We start from the raw sequence: 13607 nt of genomic DNA on the forward strand, positions 1-13607 counted from the left end.
GGACGCTTGTGTCAGTAACTCAGCAGATGGTTCCCAGGCCTTCAGCCTCAGACTGGAGCTGTCGCATGCGTCCCTTTGTTCTGAGGATTCCAGATTCTTGGGCTGAGCAGCTATTGGTTTATCCAAGCTTTCCAACCGACAGATAGATTTTTGTGGGGCCGTTTAGCCTCTGACCAGGAGAGCTAATTGGAGATTGGAGGAGCCAGAGGAACAGGAAGCTTCCTATGAGAGTTCATTTCATGGAACTGTCAGGGAAGCTATACCCATGAAATCTCAACAACATGGCTGCCTAAACAAGGACAATGACAGACGTAGTAAGATGAAAAGGGAAAATCTCACAAGGCCTCAAACCCTAGACAAAGACAGGCAGACAACTAAGGAGAAGACAAGAAATAGTCCTTCCCAGGGAAAAGCCTTCTGTTGGTTCTCCAATGGTCAGCACTGAAATACATTATAAGAACTGAAAAGGTTGTATTTATATATTTAGGAATATATACTAGGAGTATATTCTTTAATTGTTGTTATGTACATATGTATATTATAACAATATGTATGTAACAACAACTATACATACATATGAATATAATAGCAATATGTATGTAACAACAATTATAGAAATAGAGGCCACAAATCTGGGAAAGAGCAAAGCAATGCACAGGAAGGATTGGAGGAAGGAAAGAGAAGGGGAAATTATGTAATTATATTTTTTTAACAATTAAAGCTAATTTATCAATGTCCTCATAATTTCATACATATCTTATTGATTGTTCTTCGGGGGACCCCAACTAGTGTACTTACTGAAAACTAGAAAAGTATGTTAAATAGCTCTATAGTTTTAATATTTATTGTATGCTAAAGTGGTACCTGGGCAGAACAGATTAAATAAAATACATTATTGATTTCATCCACTCTCTTTTACCATTAATAATATGTTCTTAGAACGTTTTAATTTCTTTCTTTCTTTTTTGAAACAGGTTCTCATGTATCCCTGGATGACCCCAAACTTGTATCAAGGGATGGCCTTGAACTTCAGATCCTCCTGCCTCCACTCCCCGAGTTCTGGAATTACAGGTGTGCACAGCCACACCCTGTTTATGGGGTGCACTGATTGAACCTGGGTTTTGTGCATCCCACACAAGCAGTTTGCCAACTAAGCTCAGCTCCGGCATAAACTCTGTACCTTTGCAGCACCCAGAAGCAGAGCCAGTCTGTGGCCAAATGCATTTCCAGTTTGAAAAAACATATTTCTTACTGCTCACCTCCGCTGGGGAAACCATCCAGGCCTCTCCCAGCTCCTCTAGACCAGGTTCCTTCATGGTTGGCTTCATTCAGATGGTTTCTTTGCCTCTCCTTGGAGCCTGGTGGCCACCTGAGAAATGGATTCTCCTTGAGTCTGTAGGCCTTGTCACAAGAAGTTTCAATCAGGGCAGGTCAGCAAGAGTGATCAGCTACACACTTGACACCAGAGACTTTGTAAACAAGCTGATTTTGTTGTCGTTGCTTGTTTTTGTTTGTTTGTTTTGTTTTGTTTTGCTTTGTTTTGTTTTTGAGATAGGGCTTCTCTGTGTAGCCATGGCTGTCTTGGAATGAATGCAGTCTTTTTGTTTTTGGTTTCTTGTTTGTTTGTCTTTTGTTTTTGGAGCTGAGGATCGAACCCAGGGCCTTGTGCTTGCTAGGCAAGTGCTCTACCACTGAGCTAAATCCCTAATCCTGGAATGCAGTCTTTAGAACAGGATGGCCTCTAACTCAGAGATTCACCTGTCTCTGCCTCCTGGGTGCTAAGATTAAAGGCATGCGCTGTCGCACCTGGCTTTATAAACTGATATTCTGACTACCAGTTTCTAACTACAGAAATTCTCACTTGGTAGTTCAGAACTGAAACAGGAAAGAAAGTTGGTTCGATCCCAGCTCTACTATCAGACTAGATGACCACACCAGGGCTTACAAGGGAGCCATATTTCAGAGCCTTATCAAAGGGAGGCAACTATGAAATGCTGGTCATTAGATAGCTCCCTAGCTTCCGATGGTTTCATGGTGCTGGGTCCAGGACTCAGCAAAGTGCATTCCTATCCACTGGTAGCTTCTTCATGGTTAGTTTCTATCAAGAGGGGTAGATGCTAGAGACGAGAAGGCAGGAGGGAGAAGAACTGCCCTTCCTGTGGGCTGGCTGTCTGGTCTTTCTACCGGGAGGCTGGTGTCTATCTGAAATATCCATCAGTGCTCTCAGAAGGAATGGTCCTCACGTCACCAGCTGGAGCATCCACAGCAGCCAGGTGGCACCTATGCTTAGAAATCAGAGCTCCGACAGGCTCCTCCTTCCATAGAATTAGTCAGAAAGTGACTTAACTAGGTGGGTAAGGACTTTGCAACCCTATTGTAAGGCATGATGATTTTGACGTTACATCTTTGTTCCCCAGCAACTAAGAGTCTGTCTGTCAGCTCTCTCATTCTCTCAGTTCACCAACTGAACACATTCTGTTAGCATGCTTTGTGTGGTTACTATCTTCCTGGGTAAGCACTAATATGAAGACTTCCACTCTATGGCACAGAGATGTTTAGGGTGACCTTCATGATTCCAGAACTATCCCTTCCCCTTAAGTGGGGAAAGCACCTGTGACCAGAATCTGAACCACAGAATGTGACAAAGGGACTTCATAAACACAGTTAAGGGTTCCTATCTAGTTGGGTTTTCTTTCACAAAAGGGAAGATGATCTGGGATGGGTCTGATTTGATCAGATGAAAACCTGTAAAAGAAGAACCAGGCCCTCCCTGAGGTCAGAGAAACCCTCAACCATAAAGAGCTAGGAGGTCAGCTTCTAGAACCTGGGACCTGCCTTCCGCTGGCACCAAGAAACACTCCAAGATCATGCAATCTCAAGCAATACTCTGAGATCATGCAATCTCAAGACAACCAATTTGGCCAACAAGCTACATGAGCTGGGCAGATCCCCTGCAGCGGAGCCTCCAGATGCAAACAAAGAAATCCCAGTTCCTGGACAGGAGCCCCAGGAACCCTGGACAGAGCACCAGTAAGCCATGCTGAGGCGCCGACAGGAGCTACAAGCCAGTGTGTACTTCCTTTTAAGCGGCTGGACATGTGGCAGTTTGTTACACAGCAACAGAAATGGAATACAACCTCTAAAAGCTTCCCATGAGGCAAATTAAACATAATGTTTAAACTATCCATGAAAACCCCAGGAAAGCGGCCGGCTCTCTCTTCTAGGTTAGAGCATACAGCACCAGTTGAAGCAGGTGGCTTTCACTTAGGGACCACACTGTTCAAAATTACATGCATTTGGAAACATTGGACTCACATTCATTGTAACAAGACATCACACAAGAAAACTGACATTTATGAAGAAGGAAACAGTGTCTCCCTCACACCCACATCCCACAGCTCTAACCGAACGGAATAGCAAGGAATCCCCTACCTATTTCCAGTATTCTGCTGCTGAAGTCTGTAATTGTGTTTACTTAAGTCAGACGAGAATATCATGCAATGCTTCTTTATTTGAGCTTTCGTGTTTGCATTTTTAAATTAACAAGACATTTGTGATAAGTATGGGGAAGCTTTGTTGGTTTTTTTTTTTTTTTACTTTAAGACATTTAGTTTATCAAAGATTGTATGGAACCTGATAATAGTCTGTTAATTAAAAAAAAGGAAGAAAGAGAGAAAGAAAGAAAGAGAGAGAGAGAGAGAGAGAGAGAGAGAGAAAGAAAGAAAGAAAGAAAGAAAGAAAGAAAGAAAGAAAGAAAGAAAGAAAGAAAAGGAGAAAGTAAGCACTTGAGTCTCGTGGGCTCCACGGCTCATTGTCAGACCCAGCAACTTCCAGGCTCGTCCTCCAGGCCTCAGGACCACACTCAATGAAGGAGATGTGACTTAGGCTGCCCTACCAGGCTTTTTGGCTGTTCGGGTATGAACTACACTCGATCCATCACTTTCCAGTCGAAATGGTTCCTTTATCTCCTGTTGAAGTGATCCGAAGGTCAAATGGAGCCTGTCAGCCCAGTGAAAGAGAAGGACACCACTCAGCCACAGCAGCGGGAAGAGAACACCCAGCCAAACCTAGATGCAGTCAGTCATTCAGTTCAGGCAGCAGTCTCCAGGTCCCACCCCTGAAGCCCTGGAGCTGGGAGCGAGACCTGATCCAGACAGCTGAATTGTAGAAAATCCTCAAGAGATTGAAACCCCGCTGGCTGGACTTGAAGGTGACGCTGATAAATCTCATGTCTCAACCCATGAGATGGCAGAGCGTCTCCAAGCTTCTGATCTTTGGTACCACCCTGACGGGAGGTTTGGAAAGGAAATCACAGTTCGAGGCCACGGCTTAGCCAAGGCCCAAACTAGGTGCTGAGTTTTGGTTTTGGGGTTTCCTTTGGGGTCTAGACTGCCAGAGGGCTGGACAGAACTATCCATAGGCATAGGACAATGGAGGGAAAAAACTTAGGGGGAACTCCAGGAAAATGTCTGGAGTCTACGTGTCAAGGTGAGGAGGCAGAGATTCATCTTCCTGGATGCTCTGCACCTCTTACCAAGTTCAGACTGGATTCCTGGGAGTTAGAGGCTGTGGAGAAGGAGGCCCTGGCCAGGGAAGAACACACACGGGATACAGAACTGCTGTGGACGGGTTCTTCGACAGCTTCTGACCTTACTCCCACCCGGCCCTCCAGAACAAACTATCCTTTATGCCAATCTGGTTGCCTGCCTGTTGCTGCTAACACAGCCGCAGTTGGCGGCCCAGAGCTGTGACCGAGTGCTGGAGAGGGAGCCGGGCCATTTGAAAGCCTTCTACCCAAGAGGGGTTACTCAGACTGCCCTTGGGAACTTGGAGAAAGCAACTGATGACCTCAGGAAAGTGCTAGCTGCAGACCACCACCCCCCCCCAAAAAAAAGGTGCAACCCAAGAGGAGCTGGGGACAGTGGTCATTTAGGGAAAGAAACAGGATGCGGATGCAGTGCCGGCTTGGGGTCTGCACAAGATGTTTAGCTGTGATTAAAAAGTTAAATGAGGAGGGGGGAGAGGGAGAGAGAGAGGGAGAGGGAGGGAGGGAGAGAGAGAGAGAGAGAGAGAGAGAGAGAGAGAGAGAGAGAGAGAGAGAGAGAGAAAGAGAGATAAAGGAAAAAAGCACTCAGAAGAAAGCTATGTGAGATCTGAGTAGTTTCTTCCATCCTCTCTATAAAAGACTGCAACAAAGACACGAGATAATCCCACCACCTCCGGTTCACACACTCAAACATAACAATTGGTAATAAGTGAAATCAGTGTAAATGTGTCATAAACAGTCTGAAGTACTGGGTCTACTTTCCAAGGACTAAGTAAGCTACTTACACTATACAACAGAAGTAGCTTTTAAACTGGTATCATCTTATTCAACAAGGTCAAAACAAATAACCCCAAAGACTGCAATTTATTCACATGCTTTTGTTCTTGGTCTTTTGGGACAGGATCTCACTATGCAGCCCACGTTGGCCTGGTGATCACTATGTAGCTGGGGCTGGCCTCGAACTTACAATTCTCTTGCTTCTTCCTCCCAACTACAGGAATGACAGGTACACACCATCATGCCAGGCCTAAATTAACATTTCGGTACTAGGGTGAATATCTATATATAATATTTTTAATTTTTCAGAGGTTTCTTAAACCAGTTCCGACTGGTTCCTATATTAATTAAGGAGTTAATTGAATAAAAACTAAAATTTGGGGTGATCTAGTTTCTTATTATGTGTTTCAACTTTTTTTGAAAATTATGTTTTAACCAATGGCCGAAGCAGTGACCCCATGTCAGAAGCATCAGCCCTTCCTCTAGATGATATCCAGGTGGTAGTAGGCTGAAGAAAGGCCTCATGGTGGTTCCCACCTCTCCGTCCTGAAGAGGTGTGGGTTCTATCTTCCCTCAGCTCTGAGAGGTGAAAAATCTCAGACATATCCCTGTAGCTAGAGTTTTCCTGCCTTGCCCACAGTCAGGACAAATCTTTGTCACCCGCCAGTCCCCCAGCTGCTCAGACCCAACCAAGTAAACACAGAGACTTATATTGCTTACAAACTGTATGGCCATGGCAGGCTTCTTGCTAACTGTAATTATATCTTAAATTAATCCACTTCTATAAATCTATACCTTGCCACGTGGCTCGTGACTTACCGGTATCTTCACATGCTGCTTGTCCTGGTGGCAGCTGGCAGTGACTCCTTCACTCAGCCTTCCACTTCCCAGAATTCTCCTCTCCTTGTCCCGTCTACTTCCTGCCTGGCCACTGGCCAATCAGTGTTTTATTTATTGACCAATCAGAGCAATTTGACATACAGACCATCCCACAGCATATCCCAGTTAGAGAAACAAGGCCCATGGGCAAAGACTGGCTACAAGTCACTCTGGAAAGGGTCCAGATGGAATCTGTGTAGGCTTCATGAGAATCAGGAGGAAAGGCCCAGGACATGAGTAAGTTTCACAAACAAAGATACAACCAACAAAGGCAACAGCACCCACGAGGGGCTGCGCTCTGAGTAACGTGACTCACCTGAGTCCTACACAGCCCTGCCTCAGTGAGCCTGAGTTAGAACTAGTCTGGTTCAGTCACTACATCTACATGGCAAACATTTGAAGTATTAGCCAATACAGACACTAAAAGCAGGTTTTCATATTTTCTAAATACGATAGACAATTTTCCTGATAGTCTGTCATTCCATTCTGACACAGACTACCCAGAGTTGGCATCTGACTCCACAGGGCTCAGTTCCCTTCAGGAACTAATCACAAGAACTGGGTTGCCAGACTGGCCACATCTCAGCTCAGTGATTTGCTAGAATGGTGCATGGGCTGAGGAAGAAGCTACTTTACTTTCAGTTACCAGATGATAATAAATGACACAAAATGAACAGGAAATGGAAAGGGTTCACAGGGTAAGGCCCAGGAGGGTCCTGAGCACAGCAGCTCCTGTCCCCATAGAATTGGGACATGCCACCTTCCTGCACATGAATGCATTTGCCATCCAGGAACCTCTTGCACCCCCATTGTTTAGGGGCTTTTAAGAGAAGTTCCCGTTGGCAGGCATAATGAATGAAATCAATGCTTATAGCCATGGGAGTAAGCCTGGGTTGCAAGGCTTGGTCTCTGGTGACTTGCCTCCACCCTGAATCAATCCAGGGCTTTCTGCTGAGAGTCACCTCCTTAGAAAAAATACAGACACAATTGAAAGGTACTCGGTTGCGGTATATTTGAGCAAACTGTGTAATCATGTGTCGCTGTCTTACCTTGCCTGCCTAAGGCACCTGTTTGGTTTAATAAAGAGCTGAAATGCCAATAGCTAGGCAGGAGAGGTCAGGTGGGACTTCTGGGGAAAGAGAGAAACTCGGGAAGAACCTCGAGACGTGAGAGATGCCAGCAAGACACAGGGAGAATCAGACATACAGGATGGAAGAGAGGTAAAAAGCCACAAGGCAGAATGTAGATTAATAGAAACAGGTTAATTTAACTTAAAAGAGCTAGTTGGGAACAAGCCTAAGCTAAAGGCCAAGCTTTCAAAATTAATAAGAAGTCTCTGTGTCATTATTTGGGGGCTGGTGGTCCCGACAAGAAAGTCCGACTGCAGTACTCTTTACCCATAATGCAGTTTGTTCCAATGACTCACAAAATTTCAAGGATTTTAGGAGCTTTCTTCTAGGAACAGAGGACAAAGACTACCCCCCCCCTTTTTTTAAACTACACCTCACCAAGAGATCCAGATAAATCCACCAGAAAGTCCAACATAGCAGTGACAATGTATCTAAATAGTTATGCATCTCTGTTAAATGACAGAAGATTCTCATATTTGATCCAACTATGCATTGTTCAGAGGCAACGTTTAAAAGAGAAAAAAAGATGGGGGCCGGTGCCTGGTTGGTATATGTGTTAACTACTTTTTATTACTGTGAGTAAAATAGTAACATAGACAAGGAGTCATTTTGTTCACGGCCTCAGAGGTGTCAGCCCATTGACAGGCATTGTCAGAACAAGGGGTCCATTGGCATGGGTCTGCTTTCTCCTTCGTCACCTGTCAGGGTGTCTGGGCCCACAGTCTGTGGGGTGGTGGCACTCACACTCTTGGTGGATCTTTCCTCCTCAGCTGCTATTCTAGCTTGTTTTCTGCTGTTGTGATAAGCACTGTGGGTTTGTTTCAACTTCCATATTCATGTCCTAATTCATTACTCAGGGAAATCGGGGCAAGAACTCAAGCGGGCAAGCATGGAGGAATGGTATTTACTCACTCACTCAATGGCTCACGCTCAACTAGCTTTATTATACAATGCAGACCCACCAGCCTAGGAATGGTGCCTCCCGCAGTGGGCTAGACCCTCCCTCATCAATTGCTAATCAAGATGATCTTTCACAGACATGGCCATAAGTCAGTCTGATGGAGGCAAGTCTTCAGTTGAATTTCCTTCTTCCAAGGTGACTCTAGGTTGTATAAGTTGACAGTAAAAGCTATCCTTCATGTCAGTTTCTATAAATACCCTCCAAAAAGCACATCCTAGACATCTCTCATCCAGTCATAACCATCATAATTCCATCCCTTGTCAGACTGACACCCAAACATGTCTCCTTATTCCCTGCTAAATCCCCAAGCATAGTAACAAGGTCATAATTCCACCTGATATGATATAACTATCTAGCATTCAACTGAAAACACATTATTTCCTTCCCCCAGAATCTGTGGCTGAGTCTTTTTAAGGCATGCTTTATTTTTGCCTGGTATCCGAACACATCACTTCAAACTATAGCATCCTATCCCCGGTATGATGACCAGTGTTGACTGCCATCATGACAGGATCTGAGATCTCCTAGGAGATGAGACCCTGGTCCCACCCTGGGGAGATCTACACTAAGGTTAGCCTCTGTGGAACATCTGTGAGAGAGTGTCTTGATTCGGTTCATTGATTTGGGAGGATCCATCCTAACTGTGGGCAGGACCATTCCCTGCGTGGGGATCCTGGACTGTATACAATTAAGAAAGTCAGCTGAGCACCAGCATCCACCCCTCTTTGCACTTCCTCATTGTACATGTGATGTCAGCAGATGTTCCTAGCTCCCGCTGCCTTGGCTTCACCACCACGATGGACTGCACTGTGAACGGTGAGGTAAAGTAAACCCTACCTTCCTTAAGTTACTTCTGTCAGCCACCGAAAAGTCACAATGGCCCCTGGCACCCAAAGACTCACACACATCTCATAGCTCAAAATGTATTCAGTCCGGATCCTGATGTCCCATCGGAAGGACTTCACTTCTCTTTAATGACACTTAATCTCCTTAGCAGACAGACCTCCTTGTCTACAATTTTCAGCTTGCCCCTCTCAGGCGGGACTACATACTTTTCAGTCCTTTTGCTTTACATTTTGTTCCCAATCCTCACTATAAACTTGACTAAAAGCAGTTTGCAATAATCCACGCTACCACCTGAGTGCTATTCCATCTTGGGATATCCTCTTTCAAACTAATTAGTCCATCACATTTACACTCGGCCTCTGATAATCTTAGTAACTGAAAAATGTTCAATCGAAGCTGGGCAATGGTGGTGCATGCCTTTAATTCCAGCACTAGGGAGGCAGAGGCAGCAGATCTCTCAGTTCAAGGCCAGTCTGGTCTACAGAACAAGTTCTAGGACAGACAGGGCTACACAGAGAAACCCTGTGTTGTGGAATATTATTTTAAGGTGTGTTACATTTGTTTATGCTGTGGGATATTTGTTTAATGATGCAAAGATGTGTTGTATTCTTTTATGTTGCATTTGTTTAACTCTGTGAAGCTGTGCTAATTTGCCTATCTAAAACACCTGATGGTCTAATAAAGAGCTGAATGGCCAATAGCAAGACAGGAGAGAGAATAGGCGGGGCTGGCAGGCAGAGAGAATAAATAGAAGGAGAAAGAAAAGGAGAAAAGAACAGGAAGAGTAGAAGGAAAGGAGGACACCGGGGCCACAGCCAGCCATGGAGTAAGAAGGAAAGAAAGAGATACAGCATAAAAAAAGGAAAAGCCCAGAGGCAAAAGGTAGGTGAGATAATTTAAGTTAAGAAAAGCTGGCTAGAAACAAGCCGAGCTAAAGCCAGGCATTCATAAGTAAGAATAAGTCTCTGTGTGATTATTTAGACGCTGAATGGCAGGCCCCCAAAGACCAAAGAGTTAAAAAAAAAACAAAACCCTGTCTCAAAAAAGAAAGGAAGGAAGGAAGAAAGGAAGGAAGGAAGGAAGAAAGGAAGGAAGGAAGGAAGGAAGGAAGGAAGAAAGGAAGGAAGGAAGAAAGGAAGGAAGGAAGGAAGAAAGGAAGGAAGGAAGAAAGGAAGGAAGGAAGAAAGGAAGGAAAGAAAGAAAGGAAGGAAGGAAAGAAGGAAGGAAGGAAAGAAAGAAGGAAGGAAGGAAAGAAAGAAGGAAGGAAAGAAAGAAGGAAGGAAAGAAAGAAGGAAGGAAAGAAAGAAAGAAAGAAAGAAAGAAAGAAAGAAAGAAGGAAAGAAAGAAGGAAGGAAAGAAAGAAAGAAAGAAAGAGAGAGAGAAAGAAAGTGTTTAATCAAAATAGCCATTAATATTTGTTGAGGACTTACTATATTTCAGACACTGTGCTGAGTACTTGTAAAACTAATTTCTCGATTCCTTGGCCTCATCCCCCTGAACTGCTTTTAGTGCGTTATTAATGAGGAAGACTGAAAATGTATGAAGATGTCCATAACTCAAGAAGTTAAAAAGACGGGGCTGGGAAGACGACTCGGTCAGTAAAGTGCTTGCTGTTCAAGTATGAAGACCTAAGTTCAGATCCCAGCATCTATGTAGACAGCCAGGTGTGGCAAGCTTACACCTCTAATCCCAGTGCCGGGAAGACAGAGACAGGAGGACCCTGGGACTTGCTGGCCAGCCAGGCTAAACAAATTAGTGAGCTCCAAGTTCAGTGAGAGACCCTGTCTCAAGAAATAAGTTGGAGGACTTGGGAGATGTCTCAGGGACTAAAGCGCTTGCTGAGCAAGCGTAAGACCTGAGTTTGGATTCCCAGCACTTACATAACCAGTCAGGTGTGGGTGGGTCGTTCTGCAAACACAGCACCAGGGCACTGAGGTAGGCAGATCCCAGGAGCTGAGAGAGAGTTTCAGGTTTGCCAAGAGACACTATCAAAATATAAAGTAGAGGTGATTGAGGCAGACATTCTGATGCCAGTCTATGGCCTACACACACACCCATGTGGATGAATGCACAATCACACACACACACACACACACACACACACACACACACACACACACACACACGCTACCTAGCTACATGCATGCTACCTAACTATATGCATGCTTACCACACATACACCCACAGATAGATGATAATAAATAAATTATGATTATGATAGATGATAGATAGATAGATAGATAGATAGATAGATAGATAGATAGATAGATAGATAGATGACAGACACACACACACTAGAGTTATCTGGGGAGAGGAACCTCAACTGAGAAAATGACTCCATCAGATTGCCTGTAGGCAAGTCCATGGTGCGTTGTCCTGATCAATGATTGATGTGGGTGGGCCCAGCCCACTGTGGGTGGTCTGGGTGCTCTAAGAAAGCAGGTTGAAAAGGGGGGCTGCTGAGGAACAATCCCCAAAAGTGATCTCTAGCTTCCAATTGCACATAGATGCACACCTGCATATATTCGAACACAGACACTCATACACATTATATTATTAATTCTAGCATTTTAAAATTTTAAAATTTAGCTATTGCTGGGCAGTGGCGGCACATGCCCTTAATCCCAGCACTCAGGAGGCAGAGGCAGCTGGGTCTCTGTGAGTTCGAAGCCAGCCTGGTCTACACAATGAGTTCCAGGACGGCTAGGACTGTTATACAGAGAAACCCTCTCTTGAAAAATCAAAAAAAAAAAAGAGAGATTGAACTTTTGGGTTGGGGATTTAGCTCAGTTGTAGAGCGCTTGCCTAGTAAGTGCAAGGCCCTGGGTTCGGTCCTCAGCTCTGAAAAAAAAAAAAATGTAACTATTAACCTGAGACACTGTAGTGCACACTTTCAATTCCAGCACATCAGAGGCTGAAGCAGAAACACCTTGAGTTCCAGGCCCCTCTCTAATAGATTAGGAGAACCTTTGCCAGAAGACCAAGGAAGGGAAGACAGGGAGTGGAGAAAAGAGAAGGGAAGGGGAGAGGGGATAAGAAGTTAGGGGGAAAGACGGGAGAGAGGGAAGGGAATGGGAGGAGAAGGAAAGGGTAGGGACAAGACTGTAGGGGAGGGAACAGGAAGAGAAGGAAAGACGGGTGGGGAAGCTGTGATTTGATTTAAGTGTATACCATAAGCAAAGGTGAAATGCAGATCCCTGTCTCCAGGTTCTTGTCCTGCTTGAGTGTCTGCCTTGGTTTCCCTCAAGGATGGACTGTGATCCTGACATGTCAGTCAAATAACCCCCTCCCCTCCCCAGGCTGCTTTTCTGGTCATGATGTCTTTATTACAGCTACAGAAAGCAAACTAATAACACAGACAGAGAAATGTGAGAATGATTGAGGAAGACACCCAAGATTGTCCTCTGGCCTGCAAGGCACAAACACATACGTGTACACACACACACACACACACACACACACACACACACACACACACACACACGAGAACAATAAATTAAGGTTCCAAACAAGCAAGACCTGACAGCACAGGCCCATGATCCCAGATACTCAGAAGGTTGAGGCAGGAGGATTGTAACTTCAAGGACAGCCTAGATTACTTAATGAGATTTCATCTCAAAATAAAAAGTGAAAACCAAGGACTGTGGGTAGGGCTCAATGGCAGAACATTTACTTAGCTAACATGAGGCCCTGGGTCGAAACCCAGTATCACAGAAATAAATTAATTAATTAAATGAATCCGAAAGAGAAGAAGATACTAACAGAGATAACAGATAAAAACTAGTTGAAAGCTATGAAGAAGAACACAGGACACAGGAGCCCCAGATGACGTAAGTGGCAGTTGTCTACCCCTCCCGTATGCACAGAGCATCGCTAGTTTCTTGTCAGGAGCTGCAGTCTTTTGCCAACAGCTTTGCTGAGGCTGTGAGAGGCCCCTCTGCCTGCACCTAAGGTAGGAATGAAGTCCCTCACCCGCCACCCACTCCACCTTCCACACAGAGCTACCCTCAACCAGTGACCCTAGGGAGTGTGTAGAAATAACTTCACTGTCGTTCCCTGTGGGAGAAGCCCCCAAGGCAGGCATCTACTCCTCAGCTAATCCCAGCCAGGATCTGGTCTCAGTACCCATAAGTGGTGGCTGCCTTCCCACACCCAGAGCACCTCCTTGTTCCCCTTCAGTGTCTTCAAGCACAAACCAACTACACCATCAAAATCAAATTCTCATCTCATAGGAAGACCCAAGCTGTACATTGAATTTTTTTTAAAGTCTATACCAAAACTGCAAGATACCTCAGCGAGTAAAGCTATTTGCTGCCAAGCCTGATGACCTATGCTCTATTGTTGCCAGAGTCTTCCTGCCTTGCCCACAGTCAGGACAAATCCTTGTCACCCGCCAATTCCACAGCCGCTCAGACCCAACCAAGCAAACACAGAGACTTATATTGCATACAAACTGTATGGCCGTGGC

The 13607-nt window shown here is 44.9% G+C and overlaps 1 pseudogene; it reads left to right on the forward strand.

The window, feature by feature from the left end:
- The first annotated feature begins 3992 nt into the window (after nucleotides 1-3992).
- LOC114690616 lies at nucleotides 3993-4999 on the forward strand (annotated as a pseudogene).
- Nucleotides 5000-13607: the final 8608 nt, after the last annotated feature.

Source organism: Peromyscus leucopus, chromosome 15, assembly GCF_004664715.2.
Source record: "Peromyscus leucopus breed LL Stock chromosome 15, UCI_PerLeu_2.1, whole genome shotgun sequence".
Classification (NCBI taxonomy): Eukaryota; Metazoa; Chordata; class Mammalia; order Rodentia; family Cricetidae; genus Peromyscus; species Peromyscus leucopus.